Below are 19461 nucleotides of genomic sequence, written 5' to 3'. Positions count from 1 at the left end.
TATACCTGTGGAGTTAGATGGTCATCAATGGTTTTTCATTTTTTTTCTGGGACACAACTTTGAATAGCTTATGTAGGCCTCAATTTCTGCTTTGGAGGACAGTCCTTTGAAAATGCCTTGTGCTGGACAACTGTCAACACGTGTCATCAGGAGCACATGATACCATCACACCTCAGTACCAATGTAGTGGGGCAGGTTTTGGAGGAGGCCTGAGTGCCCTCAGAGCAGAGAGTCAGCAGGTGCAGTGGTGGTGCTGTGGCACCTGAGCTGCCCTATTTGAAGGCAATTAAATCTGCAGGAGTCAGGGTAGGTATCCCTATCACTTGCACCTGGGTGTGCTCAGGAGCAGCTACATGGATGCCCAAAGAACAGCAGTGTTAAATGCTATGGTAGGATCATGATGTTGCTATCTTATTTCTTAACATTTTACTTTCTATGGCAGTGTTTTTTTGGGGGAAAAAAATGGTTATTGTTTTACTTGAATTTATCATGCTGCTGGAGAGCACTGGGAATGAGTCAGCCTTGAGGCAGGGAGATGGACAAGATGAGCTCATGAAGTACCTTTCCAGACCTATTTCTACAAGTCTGTGAGCAGAACAAGAACAAATGAACTCAAGATGTTTTCCCAGAAGTGGCAAATAAAGGAACCATTTCTTTGAATTCTGCACAAATTGAATATGAATAATACGAATCCCATATCTGGTCCATTCTTCCTTTTCATTTCTTTAAAGAACAAATACAAAAACTCCATAAGTACACACAGAAACCAAGCGGGGAGGATCAAGTCAAGGGTGCCTCAGGTTTTACTGTCTGTCTCTTTTTGAAATGGCAAAATATTGAATCCAAAAAGTCTGTATGTCCCCCTTGTTTGAATGAAGCAACTACATCTAAACCATGGCAGTCCCTGTGCTGTGTTACAAAATCAGGACCTGAGAGGGAAAAAGAAGCATGCAGTGGCCAGAGAGGGCTGTCCTCAGAGGGAGGAGAGCTCAGGGGGCTATTTAGCCCACGGAATTCATGAAATGAAGGTAAGCAGCTGGGCTCCCTACACATTGTGTGAAGGAAGTTTGGTCCCTGGTGAAGATGATTCCCAAAAACCAGAGTGCTGAGCAGGGACTGCTTGTCCAAGGGAGTGGCAGGAGATGTGTCCCTCATCCCACCTCTGAGAGCTGCTCACATGCAGATATGGTGCATGGCAGCCCCTCCAAGATGTGAGCGCTGAACTCTTACATGTGCCAGATATTTAGAATGAGCCCAATCTTGCAGTTTGCTCAACTAATTGTTTGCCTTTTCTGAATCTTGTAAGGCTCTAAACAAACCATATCCATTGGTCTTATAAATATTTATTAATTTCCCCTTTGTTAGCTAATTGTTTTGCAACACAGATTACTTTATTTATTAAACATCTTGCTAAAATGCTATTCTACAATGCATTTATTGTTAATTCCCTAATTACTTAGGAATGTCTGTTTTGTGGATTGTGAAGCCACTGTGCACGGTGCTGACAGGTTAGCTTTTAAAATTAACTTTGTGTTTGGGTTTGAATGATCAGCAGTGAGGAGGAGAGTCCTAAAATGCACTTGAAAAAAATTAATTAATAAATGTAGCCCAAAATTGATGTGGAGTCGGCATTATGCAATTTACTTGCACATTTCCTTCTACCTATTGTAACTCCAAATAACATTTCTGAATCAGATTTGTTGCACTAAGTTTAGCTTCTCCACAAAGAGCAGATTTTTTAAATGCTGTGATGCACCTTTTAAGATGCATTTTGACATTAGTTGTGTAAAAATCATGCCTCTTATTTTGTGCATCCATTTATTTTGTTCATGGTTTTCCTTTTTGTAGCCTCCTTATGCCATTTTTCTATTCTTGTTATGCATGTGCTTTAGAAAGAATGCATCCACATTTGAGTGGTTAATCAAGGGGAACTAACCAAAATAATCACTTCCCAGTACTTCAAAATATTCTGATTTTTTAATGGAGAACATGCATTCTTAAATTAAATATGCATAATAAGTAATAAGTACTAATAAGAATAAAGTGGGCTCTGTAAGAATGAATGTTATGTTTTAAGCAAAATGCATTTGATTTGCCAGGTTCAAAGCCGCTTTGAATCAGTAAGAATCAGTGCAAAAAACGGGGTGAGAGAGCCTCATAATGCCTATAAATTGTCCATAATTGTATGGATTTTTAAATCTAAAAGTTGGCAGTGGCAAAAGCTAAAAGCCATTAGGAGAGATCCTATTGTGCAACACATCAGTAATCGTAACTCATAATCTTAGGGGAAAAAAAACTAACTAGAGTTTTCTAAAATTTTCATAACTGTACTTGAGCCTTGTCTTGATGTTTACTACAATGATGGCATTGTTTGAAATGACATAGCCTAATGCATATATAAGTCCTGTTTGAAAAGAGCTACTAATTAACATGAATAGTCTTCTTCTCTGAAGGTCATTTATTGCAAAGTTCATTTTTCAGCCGAGCATTGCTAAAGTAGTCACCCCCGCTAACAGCCATTAGATTAAGAGACTTAGGTCTGTTCTTGTCCTGACACTGGGTCAGGATTTTCAAAGGAAGAGGCTCTTCCATGCCAAGAAGCCCTTAAAATAATATTTGAACAGAAAAAGAATGGATGTAATTACACTGTAAATATTTCTGCGGTTATTGAATTAATGAAGATAATTCTATTCATTTTATCTTTAAAAAAAAAAAAAAAGCGCACCAAGTTTTCCTTGTCTGATGTTCCAGTGCATCTCTTCCCCGTGGGACCTTCCATTTCTTCAGTCATAACGATTCATTAAAACTGAGAGGCGCCGAGTATTTAGCATCTGATGTGAGAGCATGTTCACCTATTGCCAAATATCAGGCACGTGAAGCCCCAGGTGCCTCTGCCTCCCCTTTGGAAGCCCCAGAAAAGCTTTCTGTGTCTGTGTGTGTGCCAGCCATTGCTGCTTCTCTCCTGAGAAGAGATTTCCAAATCCAAAGGGCACCAATTTAATGCTGCCATACAACCTTACAAACTCGCCACCTTACAAACTGCCACTTTACCAGGACTTCAGCATTGTATTGTCCTGTGAATCGTAAAAATCTAATTCTGAAACACTTTCTGTGCAGGAGCCCCATTAATACCAGTGCCGTGCTATTCACTTGGATACAGGTTTAGAGGGACATTTCTTGGTCTGAGGGACAAACCTGGTGGGTTTCCTGGTCGTGTCTGTGGGCAGCTGAAGGGCTGAGGATCCTTGCTGAGGCTGCAAAAACTTGTTCACCCTTGTGAGTAGCTGCAAACAGGTATGGGGGCTTTTGAGCTGGGTTGTGACAATAGATGCACTGCTCTGAGGACACCATGGAGGTTCTGGTAAGCCTCGTCTCTCTGTTTGATTGTGCTTGCCAAGGGTGGGACCTTTGGGAGTCAATTGGAACTGATTGTCATTCCCAAACTGATCCTTTTTATTAGGGTTTAGTGTTACTCTTGTCAATGAAGAAAAGGTTCTGCAACCTAGTGCGATTTTTGGGGATGGCAAAGGGTTGGAAACTCTTACGAAGAGCCAAAAACTCCATGGGATTTCTCTGAAGTTACAATTTTGTGTGGCAAAGCTTCTCACAATGAAGCCAGCTAAGGCCCTAAGAGCAGCAAGAGAGTCTCACAGGCCTCAGAGTACTCATAAAAATATTGTACCTTGCAGTACAAGATTTGCATTTGCTTCACCCATGACCATGCCATGCTTCCTGCAGTCAGGCTTCCCTGGGCTCCTGTTGGAACCTGGGACATCCCTCTGGCTATCCTGGACTGCCAGGACCCCTGCCAGGGGGCTCAGAGACCCTGGCACAGAGCCCAAAAATGTCTGTTGTTCTGATTATGACCCACGGAGCAAGTTACCAACCTTGTATGAAGATCTGCAAGCCACAACAGTTTAAATAGAATGATAGTGAATTTATTGTAGGGTGAAAAAGTAGATTTTGGGGTGTTTGGTTTTCTAGAATGAGGGTTCAGGAGGCAAGGTGGAGGGATCTGGGCATGTCCAGCCTTTCTCCTTCTTCTTCTTGGCCTTCATCTTCTGCCGTGATGTTGGCACTTTTGGATTGGTTTAGAGTAGAAGCTCACTGTCTAACATAGGTGATAGGTATTGGGAAGTAATTGTATACATTGTACATGTAGTTTTTAGTATAAAAACATAACACTGCCTGGGAGCAGGCTGAGAGTGCCTCTGGCTGTCTTGCTGAGCAGACCTCAGCTGGACAGGTGAAAATAGTTTATAGAAAAGGAACAATAAACAACCTTGAGACTGAGAAATTAAGAGCTCTGACTCCTTCTTCAAGCACTGGGCTGGGAAAAAAGACTTTCCAACATTTCTCGGGGTCACTGTGACCAGCAAGAGGCCCCGAGAGGCTCCCAACAGCTACAGCAGGGCTGCTGGATATCAAAGCTGCAGGCACAAGGAAACCCCTCCAAGTGAAGGTGACAGTGCTGAGGGAGCAGCAAGGCACTCCTCTGCCCCTTCCACTGCTCCCTGTCCCCATCCCTGGGGCAGGAAGGTTGCAGATAGAATGGAGGGGAGTGGGACACTTGTGAAGTGGCTCAACTGCTTCTCCCTGGCAGCTTCCACAGGGTTTTTGCTCCTCTCCGCTTGCGTTAGCAGAGGGGAGCATATGGGCCTTGGAGATTTAATGTTTCATGGCTTACTTGGCTGTCAAAATGTTTTACATTATAATTTGTTGCAACATTCACGGTGATCATCTTTAAGGAAAAAAAAACCTGTGCGGCAGGTCCCTAGATGCCCTTGCTGGGAGCAGATGTCGGAGTAGGAGCGCTGCTAAGCCTCTCCTGGATTTTTCATTTCCCACCCTTTGTACAGCCAGCACAGCTCGACATGGAGCACACACAGCCTCTCTCGCTGCCTGGCAGGACTCACTGAGTGCTTTAGGACTGCTGAAACTGGGAAACTTGCAGATTTATAGGGTGCTGAGGCAGATTCATAATCTGTATTGATGGCAACATCCCCGACCATGTGACAACCAAAGCAGATAAGCCTATGACTGAACTGGAAAGATTTCTTAAAGCTGGTAATCGATATTGAGCAGCTCAGCCTGTTGAGCTATCGGGTTTGGAGATCTCCCTGCGTGCAGGGTCAGGGAAGCTCTGGCTTTGGGAAATGGGGAGAGGCTGGGCTGCTGCTAAGATGCAGCCTGGCACAGTACTGTGAGTTACTGGTACCTGCTGCAGGCAGTGACTTCAGCCGGCATGGGGCTCTACAAAAGCCATGGGGAAAGTTTGATTATTGCAGAGGAGGAACCAGAATCAAAGGGATGATGAGTAAGGAATCTGAGTATTCACTAATCTGAGGCCTTGAAGTTTTGCTACAGGTCAGACTTTCCAAGGGTGCTGCATTTTGTCCTTTCTCCCTGCTGCCAGAGGCTCAACAATTTAATCTCTACCTGACACTGAAGGTTTCCATTGGGGTTTCCCTTTTCAGCATCTGTGGTTTTCAATTATTTAAAAGTTTTCTGAGAAACGTGTTTCAACAGCAGTGACAAACCTGAAAGACTTCCTAAAGGAGATGTTCCCATTCTTTCCAGAGCTCTTTCCAGAGTTCCTCTTGGAGTGAATCAATGTAAAAAAAATGAAATGATCTGACTGTTTGTATAGACATGATAACTTTACAGGAAGAAACTATTCAAGTCATTATTGTCCATAGCACATGATTAAAACAAGTCTACCCTCAGCCAGATGCCCTGGGACAGAACTCCCCCCAAAAGTCACTGTCTGCCTTTCTTGATGCCTTTTTAGACAGGGAAGGGAGCTAGTGTGTGCTGAGAGAAATCATGTATGGGCAGCACCTCCTCAGAGAGAGCACTCCCACAAAAGGCAAACTAATTGTCTCCAGACAACCAAGGCTTTTGCTTCGTTTCCACAAGATGACTGGATGTTATGGAGCTGGACTGGTTAGACTGGCACATAAAGAGGAAGGGAGAAGCTGAGCCTTTCTATTCTTCTGTATTTATTGGGCAAAACAGCTGGGGGTTCAAACACACTCCGTATTATGAAGCACCTATTAATATCGTCTCCTGATGGAGAACAGGGCATTTTTTTCTTCTTAAATGTTTAATTAGCAGGCATTGTGTTATGTCTTTACTTCAATAAATTCCAGTTGAGAAAGATTTTGGGCGCACATGTGAATGAACGCTTGTCTTGAAAGACAGAGCAAAAAGAAATTCATAATCATGTTTCCCTTGTTGTATTTACTGTTTTGCTTCTAAAGGGAATATTACTCCACTAAGAGATTCATAATTAGGAGGATGCCAGATGGGTTATCAATGTGGTTTTAAAATTTTATACGTAGAGTGCTTGTTTTTGCAGGGGATGCTTTGGTTCCATGTACAGTAGTTAAATATAAATGTCTTCTATGAGGCGACTGCTAACTATTCCATGATTTTGAATTTGCTGTTAATTTAATTCTTTATCCCTCCCTGCCTCCCCTCATCCCTCCCCCTCTTTTCTTTCCAGCTTCTCTGGTGGGGTAGATTAACTGAATCAACTACCCAGGTGAAAGAAAAGAGCTTGAAGCAGAGCTAAAAGCCATATATTCACCCGAAAAAGCCAACAGCTTTACTCAGTAAAAAGAAATTAAAAATTGGGACTTTGGACACCGATTCCCCAAATTCCAGGGAAAGGTGTTCTGGTTCAGCTGGGTGCCTTAGAGGCCAGTGTGTGCTTAGTGCCATTGCCACAGAGAGGTGCAGCAGAGTGGTGACAGTGAGGAGGAGGAGGAGAAGACCTGAGGTTGGAGAACTTCTGGTGGGGAGTGATGTGTTCACAAAACAATTTCCACAAGGAGAATAAGTTACAGATGACCAAAAAATCACGGTGTGACAAGGCCATGCAGCAGACCCCACAGCTTGAATTACGGCCCCACAGGAATCCTACACCTCCTTGGAAAGAGGGGATTCTGCCTCAGTGGTTTTATGCTTCCCAAATGCAGGCTGGCTGAAGAGCCCTGCTGCAAGCAGCTCTGGCCCAGCTGGTGGCCAAGTCCTGTGGTGCCATTAGGGACCAGCTGCTGGAGGGACTGCCTGCACAAACACGTGTGGGCACAGGCACGACATACGGGTGTGTGCACACACGAGTGCTCACATGTGTGTGTGTGTCTGTGTGTTTGTGTGTTTGTGTGTGTATGTATGTGTGTGTGTGTTTATTTGTGTGTTAGTGTTTGTGTGTGTTTGTGTTAGTGTGTGTGTGTGCGCGTGTGTGTTCTTCACCTTTTCACTCAGCACACCTCGACCTTCTGTGCCAAAGTGAAACTCTCCTCTGCAGGATTTATGTCAAAGCCACCCATCTTCATTACCTGCCAGGGCTCTGGGTCAGACCAAAGGGCTGTGTCCCCCTTCCTCTTTTTTCTTCCCAGTCCCCTCTCAATCCCGAGGTTTAGGCGCTGCGATAAACAGAAGGGAGCCATAATGATAACCCAGAGGACACTGTCAGATCTGCATTCATTCCATGTGTAAGTCTTACTGAAGGAGAAGATGCTGTTATTAAACACTGGGAAAGGCTGTCCAGAACTGGCAAAAACCAAGGGAAACCACAATGGAAACAGAAAGACCATTAACTTAAACCAGTTTATGAAAAATCTATGTCAGGTTAGGGACAAATCCAACCCAAAACCTTAGACATAGCTCAGAAAACTTGTAGGAGTTCAGCTCATCATCTCTGAACATGGTTTTCAATGAAAAACATCACTGTCACAGTGTGTCTTGGTGCAGGGAATCACAACCTTGCAAGCTCCAAAACTGAAGCATAGACCCGGTTCTCTAGGGCAGAAGCCAGACTTAAGACAGATTGATGAAAACAGATAAAAACCAATTTACTGAGGGCTTTGAGTTCAATGACAGCTCATAAAAGGATACTTTAAAAAAGGATATTTTAAAAGGAAAATAAAGCACTGTCATACATGTAAAAGCATGTTGGGTTTACGTGTTGTAATCATGTACTGGTATAAATGCAATCAGGAAATCACTGGATTATCAACAGAAAATAACCTTAATGATAGGGACAGTGAGGGAAAGGTCATGTGAGATCATTAGGTCATTTTCATTAGAGAAATTTAAAATTATTGGTGATGAAATATAAGAGAAAATTGTGTGGGGGAAGCTCTTACATGGTACAGAGATTGGACCAAAGTGGTATCCATGGATTTGTGTGGATAAAGGCAAAACTTCATGAGAAATATTAATTGGGGCTTTATTTAACTGAAGGTCAAGACCCACAAGTGCTGGCTCTGTGGCTTGCTACTGAGAGTATGGCCTTGTGTTTTCAAGTTTGCTTTAATGGTCTCCATCTCCTGTGGGGCGAGGTTTATCAAGGGGATAGAACTGCCCCTCTTTCCTTCACATAGAGCATCTCTGCATTTGAAGAAGTTTGTCCTGCTGGTGCTCTTCAGTTCTGTACAGCCACATATTACAAAGCAAACATCCCACAGCCTAACCTGGTATGTGAGCGGTGCAATTCCACTATGTGCTTTTAATTCTTCCGTCCCTCTGCTTCTCTTTGGCTTTCCTCCCGCAGAGCCTCTGGGGAGGCTCCCTCCTTCCAGCGACAGGGAAAGCAGGGACAGGAGATGCTCAGGGAGGAGGCTGATGTGACCTCAATTTCTGCAGCAGCACAGCCAGGAGAGTTTTGGAGGGGTTAGAAGTACCCTTGGTTTGCACAGCGGCGATGAATTTTGCTAAATGCAATGGGGAACATGATGGTATTTAGGAGAAGTTAAAAGATGTAGCAGTCCAAATTGAAAGAGGTAACTGGCCAGTGAAGGAATGGCTGTGTGTCTGCTTGGAGGGTTGCCTATCTCACACACATTCTCTACTGCTCTGTAGTCTTTTCAGTAAACTCACGTTTATTCAGGAGCAGCAGGGTTGGGAGTTTTTCAGACTTGCTCTTAGCAACATTTATGGGACAATACGGCAAACATTCCCCTGCCTTGTCAGGTCTTTATGGTAGGTGTGCAGCTTCACTGAGCTTAGGGGTCATTTTTTTAAAAAATAGTGTGTTGAACCTCTCACATCTTCTAGATATGGATAAGAGGAAGAAACTGTGGTGATTTAAACTCCCAGAACTACTTCACTATACAGCTACGGCTCCCTGTGCTCCTGTTTCTTATCATAGCAGTGTCAGCAACCTACTGCTAACATGTGTGGGTGAAGAAGTTTTTCTGAGATCCCAGAACTGAAAGACTCTTACCTGTATCTTTGTTTTTCTTCTTGTAGCTATATTCCTAATAAAAATATTCAGAGGACTATGTTACGCCTGTTTCTTAAATTGCGATCATTATGTGACTAATCATAATAATAATATTATATTAGGGGGGAAAATGTTGGAAGATATTCCCTAGAGGAAAGTGAATTTCTTTTTATCATCTACAGTAGTTTATTTCACATATTCATGACCCTCCTGGTATTCTTTTTTTCTTTTATTTTTTTTTTATGATGAGCCATAAAAATGACAAAATACATTAGCAAAGTTCTCGGTTTATGCTAAAATGACCATATTCAAAAATAATAACAGAGACTTGTATCAGCAATGCAAAAGATGCATGAAGTAATTGGTGCTTAATTTGTACACAAACTGTCAAGGCAGTTTTCCTCACGGCCTGCATCTTCTGAATTCATTAGTCTCTAATTAAGGCCAGTTGGGACCAGCAGTTAGAAGGTTAAAGAGGTTCTGACAGCCCTAATCATTGCTCAGGAAGCTGAAAATGTATGCAAAGTCTCGGCAGATGGGGTGAGATCTGCTTCTGCCAAGTGATAACTGTTATTCCTTTGCACCTCCAAAGCTGTCATCCTAATAGGCACATTTTAAATTTATTAATGCTCTAGTTACAATGCATACACAGTCTCTAATGGTATGTCATTCAGAGTATATAAACTGAGCAATTAACACATATTACCTGGTAATGGTAAAATTATTTGTTGCCTGTTTGATTTTTTTTTTTTCAGTTTCCTAATTCAGCAAGAATAGTCATAAGAAAAGACTTTTCTTTGTTAAAAAGGAGGAGATTCTGAGCTGCTTGTTTGTTGACCATGAAGTCTTTGTTTCTGCAGACAAAAAGCTCACAAGCCATAACTAACTTTTCTTTGATTTCCAGTGCCTTAAAGATTTCAGTTTTGGAGATTATAGGTTTTTCAAACTGGAAATTTAAAGATGTGTGTTTTCAATAGTTCAAATATAATTTTAGAAGGAATATTTTTTTCTACATTTTTTAAGCCTTTTTAAAAAATAGTGGGTGAATTTCTCAGCCAGTTGTTGTTGCCGTCCTCCGCTCTCTCCCCACTACTTCAGTGAGGTACTCATATTATATTCCCCTCTGTGGTGGTATCTCTCTCCTTAATCCTATTTGGTTTAAAGCTGCCTAATCAAGGGAAAGGCATGTTTTTAGGTCTCTCAGTCCATGTGAAGGCTTCAGCCATGGGAGGCCTTTAATTGCATGTAGCACGGGTGCCGCGCCGGGCTGTGAGGGAGAGCCCACAGCAGAGACTCCGGGAGCAGGCACCGGAGCTCAGGAATGGCAAAGAGTGCTAATCATGTGCTAAGATGTCAATGTCAGCAACAGAACTATTGTGTACCCAGTGACTTATGGACAGGCCAGGAACCCACTCCTCTGTTAGAATTAATTGATTTCGCTCTGTGTAACGAGCACAGCACAAATAACAGAGAGGGAAGGTGGTGTGACTGAACTGTGGGCCTGGCTCTACATTCACCAGCCTGAGTCATGACTGACTCCAAAAACATCTAGATTTCAAAATGGTACAATATCAGCATGAGGCACAGTCACAGATCAACTTTCTGCTGCTCTGATTTCTCTAGACCACAGCACCTGCAAGAAGATCATCAGAGATGAGGCCCAGGGAGTGCCTTCCAGACAGAAACTCCAATCTTGTGTTTTCTTGATATGTCAGCAGTCCTGATGAATTCCAAGGAGAGTTCTCCTGAGTGGGAGCTGTGTGGCCAGAGCCTGTGGTAGACAGCAGGACTTCCCTAATGGCTACAGATAGTGGCAGCAGAAAATGCTGCCAAGATGGTCCCTGCTGGAGCCTGGGGTTAAATGGCCCTGCCATACTCCCTCACTCTGCAAAAGTACTTTCTTCAGTAGGTCTCCAAGAAAATAAGGATCATTAGCCTCATTTTACATCAAGGGAAGCTCAGGAACAGGATGAAAAAGTACTTGTGTGTGTAGAGGAAAAAAAAAAATTAAAAATTGGAAAACCTTGAAACCCCCACCTATTGAACATATAAGAAGGGAAGGGAATCAAAGCTGATAAATTTTATAGAACAACTTTGACCTATATGGTTTTCAGAGAATGGGTAAAAGCCTTGATCAACTTGACCTGCATCACTGTTGTATAGGAGAGCGTTACTCTAATGATCCTCACCTTCTGATGTGGATCTACAGCAGAGCTCTAATCCCAACACCTTTCAAGTTTGAGCAGCACATAACCAGCATGGAGTATGCTTAAGCCTAAACCATAGATAGCCCCCTGAGTAACGTAGCTTTATGCCAGGACAGCTAATTTCCACTGAGATCTGTCTTATCTGAATGATCTACTTTGCTCCTAGAGCATCACTGAGTGGTGCCTTACCTCCTAGGCTGAGCATCAGGTTACAAAATGCACCCTATCCAGGCCTCTGGGCAGGGACAGACATTTATTTCCTTCAAAATAAAACATACATGAAGGCACAACAAGCTCTCAGGACACCCCTCTGCACCCACAGTTTGATGCGTATACCCACAAAGCCCCATGAGGGAGGGAGGGTAGTCAATAAGCAGGAGAAGTCTCTGGAGGCTCTTTACTTACACTGAGGCACTGCTCAGTAGGCTGTCCAAGACATGTAATTTTAGATTATTGTATATAGCAGTGGACAAAAGCTGAAGTTTCTACAAAGCTTCTAACCCAATAAATAACTGTATTAAATTACAGTGGCATAAATGTGGTGGGGCTCTGGTTTAGGAGCATTTGAGCAGCCAGAAGGCACACCATGTTGACACAAAGCTAGGAAACTGCTCAGCTGTGGAGACACAGCTTCCCGTTTCTTGAAGTACCTCTCTCCCAACCAGTCTGGAGCGGCGAAACCAGCGGATATCATATGCTGCAGATGGATCAGCGACGGATCGTGCACAGCTAGCTGAGTCTGGCATGGTCTGATTCCCCTCGCGTTTGCTGGCTACTCACCCAGCCAACAGCCAGACATTTGTGGGGTAAATAATTTCCAGTTGTTTCACAGAAGAAAACTGTCCAGCAGTATAAATAATAATTCCTCTCAGACCTGGGTTTCAGTGTTTGCCCGGGGCTCCTTACAAAACCTCCCCCTCCCCAGCACACCTTCTCCTGGAGAAAGACAGGAGGTACCAGCTACAGGCCAGTCATAGGCAGCAAAAAGAGGTGCCAGCTATTTTTCCTAAATTTTTGTCTTTGTCCTTACGTAAGTGGACAATATTGCAAATGGCCATAGAAATGCTTGGTCAAAAAATAATGGAGGCAAATTGCTTGTAAAATTGTAAGTGACAAAGTTGTTTGGTTTGTACCGCTTGTAATGCATAAAACTTGAGGGACTGAACACAGACTGATGCTTTGCTAAGAGCCAGTTCAGCCCAGGTGAAAATTACTGGATGTGGCTGTGGCCTTTGCTGGCTGCTGTGTGCTGAGGAGGCTCTGGGGACAGGGAAAACTTAGCCGTGTGGATCTCAGTTTTGCTTAAATTCTGCAATTTGTTGCTCTTCCCTTTACCTTCTCCTCTAGGCAGTCCAAGGTGATGCCCTCTTCTCACCGCCTGCCCAGAGTCACACGATAGCCACCTCCTGCCAGCCAGAACAGGGATTTCTCTGCTGCTTTCCAGCTTCCTGATGCTACTGCAGAAGGGCAGCAGAAGGAAAGGGGCCATGCAGATGATGACCCCACACTGAGCTGAGCCCCAGGTGCCATCTCTGGCCCACTGGCATCTGGTGTGGCATTGAGAAGTCAGGGCAAGCACAGAAACATATGGGGAGCTGTTGTGTAGCTCGATGGTGTCACTGCTCTGCCCTGAGTCATGGCATGTTGTCCTGGGAGGGTCCACTGCTCACTGAGGAGCAGCCAATGCTCAAAATGCAAAGGGAAAAGGACTCTGCAGCTGGAGAGAGGTGCTGACTTCCCCCAAAGCCCACATTTGAACTGAGGCGTCTTCCTCCAGCTCAGCCAGTGTCCTCTTGTTCAACAAAGCGCCTTCCATGAAAACTGTCAATTCCTTGCTGACTACTTGTTCTGCGCCACATCTTGCCTGTAGCCAGAATTTGGGACCTGTCATGTCAATTCAGTCCATATTGCTGGGTCTCCATACCACAGACCCAGGAAAAATGAGTCTTGTTGGGCCAGGCGATGCTGAATGATGTCCCACTGGGGATGAGATGAGGGCAGATTGATCATTGTGCTTGTGTGCAGTGTCTGCTGCAAGGTGTGGTGTGAAACACACCCAGACCACATGGGCCACATTCAACAGAGCCACAAAATGGAGGGCAGGAGCTAAGCTCTTTTTCAGTAGGAATTTACATGGAACAAGCTAGGAGCATAACTATGAGCCATCTTGGGTTGCTTTCTGAGTGACTGTCTCTCTACTGAATCCCCTGACATCCATACTTTCCTCCAGGATGGGTAACTTTCCCACCTCAAGGCCAAACAGAGCCTTTTCCCTCAGCCTTGTGCTAACTCTCTACAGCAAGGAGAGCTGGGGGAACTGAGGCAATTAGAAATATTTTTCTGCAGGGTCAGAGTCTCTTCTGGCCCAGCAAGAAGGTCCCAGTGGCATGCCAAGCCTCAGGACCACAGCTCAGGATTCACGGACTCATAAATATCCAGTAGGACTCAAGAACAATCCACAGGCTGTAAACACAAGCTGTGCAATGTTTCTGTTGAACTGGTGATAGCAGCCTATGTAGTTTGGCTTAAGAAATGTTCTAGTTGTGTTTCAGAAATTTCAGACCATTGCCATTTTGTAGTGATTCTGTGTGGATCAGAAAAAGCCCAACAGATTAAAAAGAATTTGAGTGTTTGACCTCCTGCTGTGTTTTTCTCTCTGTCAAAACCTTGAAAAGCGTCTACCTTAATAACTATGATGCTGCATAGTTTAAATTTCCTTATTTGTGTGACTGTTTTCTTGCATTAAATAACCTCTCTTAGTCCTTGCCCAGTGTTTTTTTTTGGTGGTGGTTGAAGAGCTCTCTGCCCCTGTTTTATCACACTTGTCTCTCTATTTCTGCTGAAAAAAATTTTAAAAATGGAGGTTTGGGGCAGCTAAGTGAACAACCTGAAGGACTGGCAGCAGCAGAACCAGACAGCACAAAGCTTCACACCGGGGTGAAACTTGGGTTGCCTTGGAGCAGCTCTTCCAGGTTATACCAGAGCAAGCAGGGCATCTTCTGCTTCCAGGGACCCCTGGAAATCTTCTATTTGGTTTGCAACAGGGTACAGCAGCCACCCCAGGTAAGAGGAAGCCAGAGTGGTTTTCTAGTGCCACCTTTTTTTCTAGGCTGTCCAGCTTGATAAAAGCAACAGATACAGGGCCCCATAATCTGAAAAGATCTTTTAAAAGTTTTGGTGTCAAAGAAATAAATAATGTAAATCATAAAGTAGAAAAATGGAGGCATTTATAAAACTACAGACAGGAGCGAGCTGTTTTGCCGGAGCTCTCCTGGACACTAAGCATTTCTCCTTGGATATGTGTACAGTGATTTTAAGCAGATTGTATCTTCAGTGCTGCAGCCTCTGACATATAGTTATTACAGCTGATGCTGCATGCAGTCAAAGCAAGATGTGACTTGTCTACTATACCATGCAAAGGTGAACAGCTCCCTAAGAAAAGATTCAAGCAGCATAATCCATTAGAGTCCATTTACAAACTAACAGATATTTTACAGACATTCAACAGACATTCAATCAAATCATAATCTCAGAAACCTGCCAACAATAAAACCCACAAATTAAAATCAAGTTATATAAGCATGACTTGATGAACCTGATGTAATCTGATGGCATGAGAGGCATATCCTACATTAAGTAACAAATTCCCCTTCTTTTCTCTTATCCATTAATAGTGGGGCAGAAAATGAGCAGCAAATGTTTTGTAGCCAGCAATCCTGAACCTGAACACAAAGAGATTATTTTACGGGGGATTATTTGTCATTAATTTCACCTTTTTATTAACAAATTGATGGCTGAATAGACTTCCCATTAAAGGCAAGACAATTTTTCCTCCTTTCAAAAGGCAGTTTACAGTGTGTGGTGTGTGGTAAGACCCTAGCAAAATGACTTTTGCTTCTCTGTGTTCTGTGCTCCTTGTAATCAGCAAAGGGCTGTGTCTTGTGGCCATCCTCAGATTTCTCTGCTACAACTGCAGACTCTGGCTGGGTCTTACTCAAGGGAGAACTGATAAGCTGCAAATTCCCCCCTGAACTCCCTCATGACTGCCTGCAGGAAAGAGAGTATCTTGTAGGAATTGGGTATCTTGCCTTCATGATCAGGAATTATGCTTTAATAGCATCGCTGGTCATAGCATGGAAGGTAAAGCATGAAGTAGGTGTTTCTTCACATGTTTAGGAGAGAAATTCCAGCCTTTGTGGAACATGAGGGTGCACAGGAGTCTGGGGGCAATCACTGGGGAATGAGCTGCCTAAAACTGCATGTACAGGGCCATCTTGGGAGCATGTATTTATTGCCTTTATTATATAGCTCATACACCTCCAGTGCCCATCTGCAGAAAAGGTCTAAGGCCTGGACTTCCAGCTCTTTGCTTGGAATAGCAAAAGCATCCTGATCCTGGAAAAGGAACAAATGCCCCATTTCACACCCTTTGCTGTCCCATCCACCCCATGCTTCATCCTGGAATTTGTGGAAATAGCTTCACAAATACAACCAGATAGCTGAGTAGACCTAATGAAGCCTAATTGCCACATGTTTATTACATTTTCAGAGTGAAGAGCACTGCGGTCTGAATGTCTAAATTAATCCTGCGTTACCAGGCCAGCTACCATGACATTTCTATGTTCCAGCATAATGCAAACATAACAATTAATTTGATTTCTTTGTATCACAAAAGCAAACCAAGAAATGGATGTCAAAGTCTTGACCTGAACTCTTCAAACAGAGATGAGGTTTTCTATAGACTAAGGGACCTGAAAGCACCTGCAAGCTGCAGAGATCAGGCAGACTCTCACTGGGGACATTGGGGACAGCTGGAGAGCACCTGGACAAATGCAGCCTGCACCTTCTCCTGACCTTTCCTTACCTAAGCTCTGGCTCACAATGCTTTACAGCTACAGCTTTTGTGGGAGACTGAAAAAGTGGGTGCTGAAAGTAGATGCTGCACCCCTGTAGGTCTTAAATCCGTCTGAAATGTTTGTGGTTGTGATGATGAAGCTGTTGAAATGTGTCCTGCATTAAGGTGACATGGTTCTTCCTGACTCTTAAAGATTGCACCTAAAAATATAACCCTTGGGGATATTTTTAGAGGAACAATCAGCTAGGAAAAGACAAGCTCCTGAGGAAGGAGCAAGAAGGAACAATTTGAAAAGTAGATGAGAAGCACTGTTCGATTTTATCTTTATTTAAAATTAGGATGCCTTGTTTTACATAAAGGGATTTCATTCATGTGCATTATTTCCTTGTTTCAAACAGAGAAGGATTTGTGACTGACATAGGGTCTGTTCTGTTCAAGTGATGGAAAGACAGCCCTATTTATATACTTATAATATTATCTAAGTAAAGACGTCCTGGGTGGTGCTGGAGCTTTTTTCGTTGCCATTGTGGTTATTTTCACTGGCCTAGCTTTGACCCAGCATACTGGAAAAGCAATGGGTGCTGGCACACAGGATCCTTGTCCTGTGCCATGGGAGAAAATGGGAGCTCCCATGTCTGGGGCCGAGCTGGGGATCCCCTGGCAGGGGCAGAGTCTTCTGCCTTAGAGAGATAAATGAGCTAAAAGCTTTCCAAATGTTGTCTACGTGTGAAAGAAAGAATAACTTTCTCCTGATATGTTTTGCTAAGGTGCCGCTTCTCTTTTGAACGAGAAGCCTCTTCAAAGGCTCATCTCAATGCCATAGAGAAACAATACTCAATTCTTGCTGCTGAATGTCTTCAATTACCACAATACCTTGCAGGATATGACACTAGAAAGGTTATGCATAGAGAGGATAATTTTGGTTCATAGCCTCTAAATGTTCCCAGCCGCAATAGCGTGGTGAAAGAAGATGTCTTCCAAGAAGTTCACATTACTGGCTGGAGTAAAATAAAATAGCTATATTGTTTCAGCCAGCAATTTCTTCCCATTGTCTTCGCTTTAAAAACCGAGCATACTCAAAGGCGAAGGGATGTGTTTCACTACAATTTGAGAACTGTACTGTAACCAAATATTATCTTCATTTTGCTCCTTGTTTCATGTTACTTTTTGGTCCTTGAGTTCTCCAAAGTTCATCGCTGTCTGTGACATTACTGTGACTTGCTAACTTTCTCATTATTTCCCCAATCAATAGGAGAACAATAAATGGTGTTATTCTGTGTTTCAGTTACCTGTCACTCAGTGTTTTATCTCCATTGATACTCCAGGTACCCCTCACAGAAACCAAAGTAGGCTGTCTTGTCTTCCGCTAATCTTGAATGCCTTTTGTTCAAGAGGTGTTTTGTATTCATCAGTCAACTAAGGACTCATCCTGAAGAAGCCCTCAGTCAGCACATAGATCTCAGTGAAAAAGGGATATGCAGCTCGTGAAATATTCATAGCAAAAGGTACCTCAATCATTTTCACCTTTTGACCCTTTGAGGCTAAAAGGATTATCAGCAGTAAGTGGCAAATCTTCTGGATGGGAAATTTTCATAGGTGAAATATCTTGCCATTCCTTTTAGCCACTTTTGGTATTAAGCCTATTCAGAAGGTCCATTTATCTACCCACTCTATCTGCCACTGAAATTATGTCAAACTCAAAACACTTCTAATAAAAGTCCAAAGTTAAAATGATAGTGATCAAAACCTGGAAATAGCCAAGACTTTTTTGAGAAATGAAAAAATGCCGTGAATGTTTTCTGCTTCCTGCACTTTACTGGGGGCAATGAAGAGTCCTTTTAGAATAGCTGTAATAAATACAGCATGGTACTAGTCATACCCAGAAGTGTCATTTGGGGAATCAAGTGACAAGTCATATCAATTTGTGAAGTTAAAGTCTAGCACAATAAGTGAGATTTTCTGATACTTACAGTCTGCTAAAGGAGAAAAATGAATGCTGATGGTGGGCAATTAACTTGTTCAGGGATCTCCACATCTAAGAACAAGGCTGCAAAATCTGCAGCAATGGCTTGAGGAATGATTGCAAAAAGAAACAGTCTTCAGAAAGTGGATGCTCCACATCCAAAAAAAAATAAATGTTGCCTACCTAAATAAATAAAATCATCTCTGCTTTGGCACTAATCCATACAGTGCAACTCACAGTCTGTATCCTCTAAGTAACAGGTTCCATCCTAAATCTAAACAGCAGATTAGCAGAATCAGAGTTAAGGCAATGAAAATAAGTGGCAAAATACAGTGTACAGCTGAGCAGAAACAAGGGCAAGTTTGGGGAATCCTGAACTCATACCCCGAGGTCTACTGGGAAAAGGTAAATTTCTTTCCATTGGGAAGCATCAGCATAAACAACCCTGATGTCAGGGCTATCAGGACACATGGCTTGTCCCACACAGCCCAAAGTTTTGGGTGACTCTGGTGTCACTGTCTAAAAGGCCAGGTGGGCACCAGACCACCCTCCAGCAGTGTGGGTCCTGCCCTCCACTGGCATGGATTAGGACATGGCTGCATAATCATCCCAGTGTAGAAACAGCTCCTGTGGTGGTGTTTCATCAATGCAGATGAACAGTCAGACAAACATCCACTGCTTAACAAGCAAGTGCCAGTGGCCTGGAGAAAACACATCCTGAAACACGAAATGCAGTCAGGATCCTCAAGGATAAGTCAGTGCTGCGCTCTCGGGCCAGAAAAAGGACAGCAAAGTTATCCAAGGCTGCAGAATTGCCTGTGACAGGATACCTGGTCTGGGCCTCAGTTTCCTGAACTGCAAATCTCAGTCAGCATCAACACCTTTTAAAAAATATTAACAACCCCCCTTTTCTGTAGGGGAATTCGGCCTTCTGTGTTCTGCAGCACTCATTTGCCTTCTGCTCATTAATCCACTTGTGAAGTATATATCATAAGTAAAAAAAGAATGCTATTGTATCAAATTTTACACACCTGTCCTTGATTTTGGTAACACCTATGCAGGTTCTTGCCATAGCTTGAAAATTACTTTGGAATTGCTTGTAGTGTGCCCTTTGTGCTTGAATGCCCTCTGCCTTCTCTCCTTTCTTGCTAGAAGAATTTTTGGTTATGCATTCACATGAGAAAGACTCATTGGAAAAATA

General features: G+C 43.1%; 1 long non-coding RNA gene across 2 annotated transcripts; it reads left to right on the top strand.

Annotated features, from left to right (window-relative positions):
* The first annotated feature begins 346 nt into the window (after nt 1-346).
* On the top strand, nt 347-7932 carry LOC135444987 (uncharacterized). 2 transcript variants are annotated; one of them, XR_010439405.1, is made up of 3 exons: nt 347-389; nt 3161-3276; nt 6509-7932. It is a non-coding gene; the product is annotated as an uncharacterized LOC135444987 (long non-coding RNA). The 2 variants fall into 2 exon arrangements; XR_010439406.1 differs by having other exon boundaries at nt 3161-3294.
* The last annotated feature ends 11529 nt before the right edge of the window (nt 7933-19461 follow it).

This window comes from Zonotrichia leucophrys, chromosome 3 (genome assembly GCF_028769735.1).
Source record: "Zonotrichia leucophrys gambelii isolate GWCS_2022_RI chromosome 3, RI_Zleu_2.0, whole genome shotgun sequence".
Lineage (NCBI taxonomy): Eukaryota > Metazoa > Chordata > Aves > Passeriformes > Passerellidae > Zonotrichia > Zonotrichia leucophrys.
The sequence above is the reverse complement of the archived record's forward strand: the minus strand, read 5'-3'. Positions and strand labels throughout refer to the sequence as shown.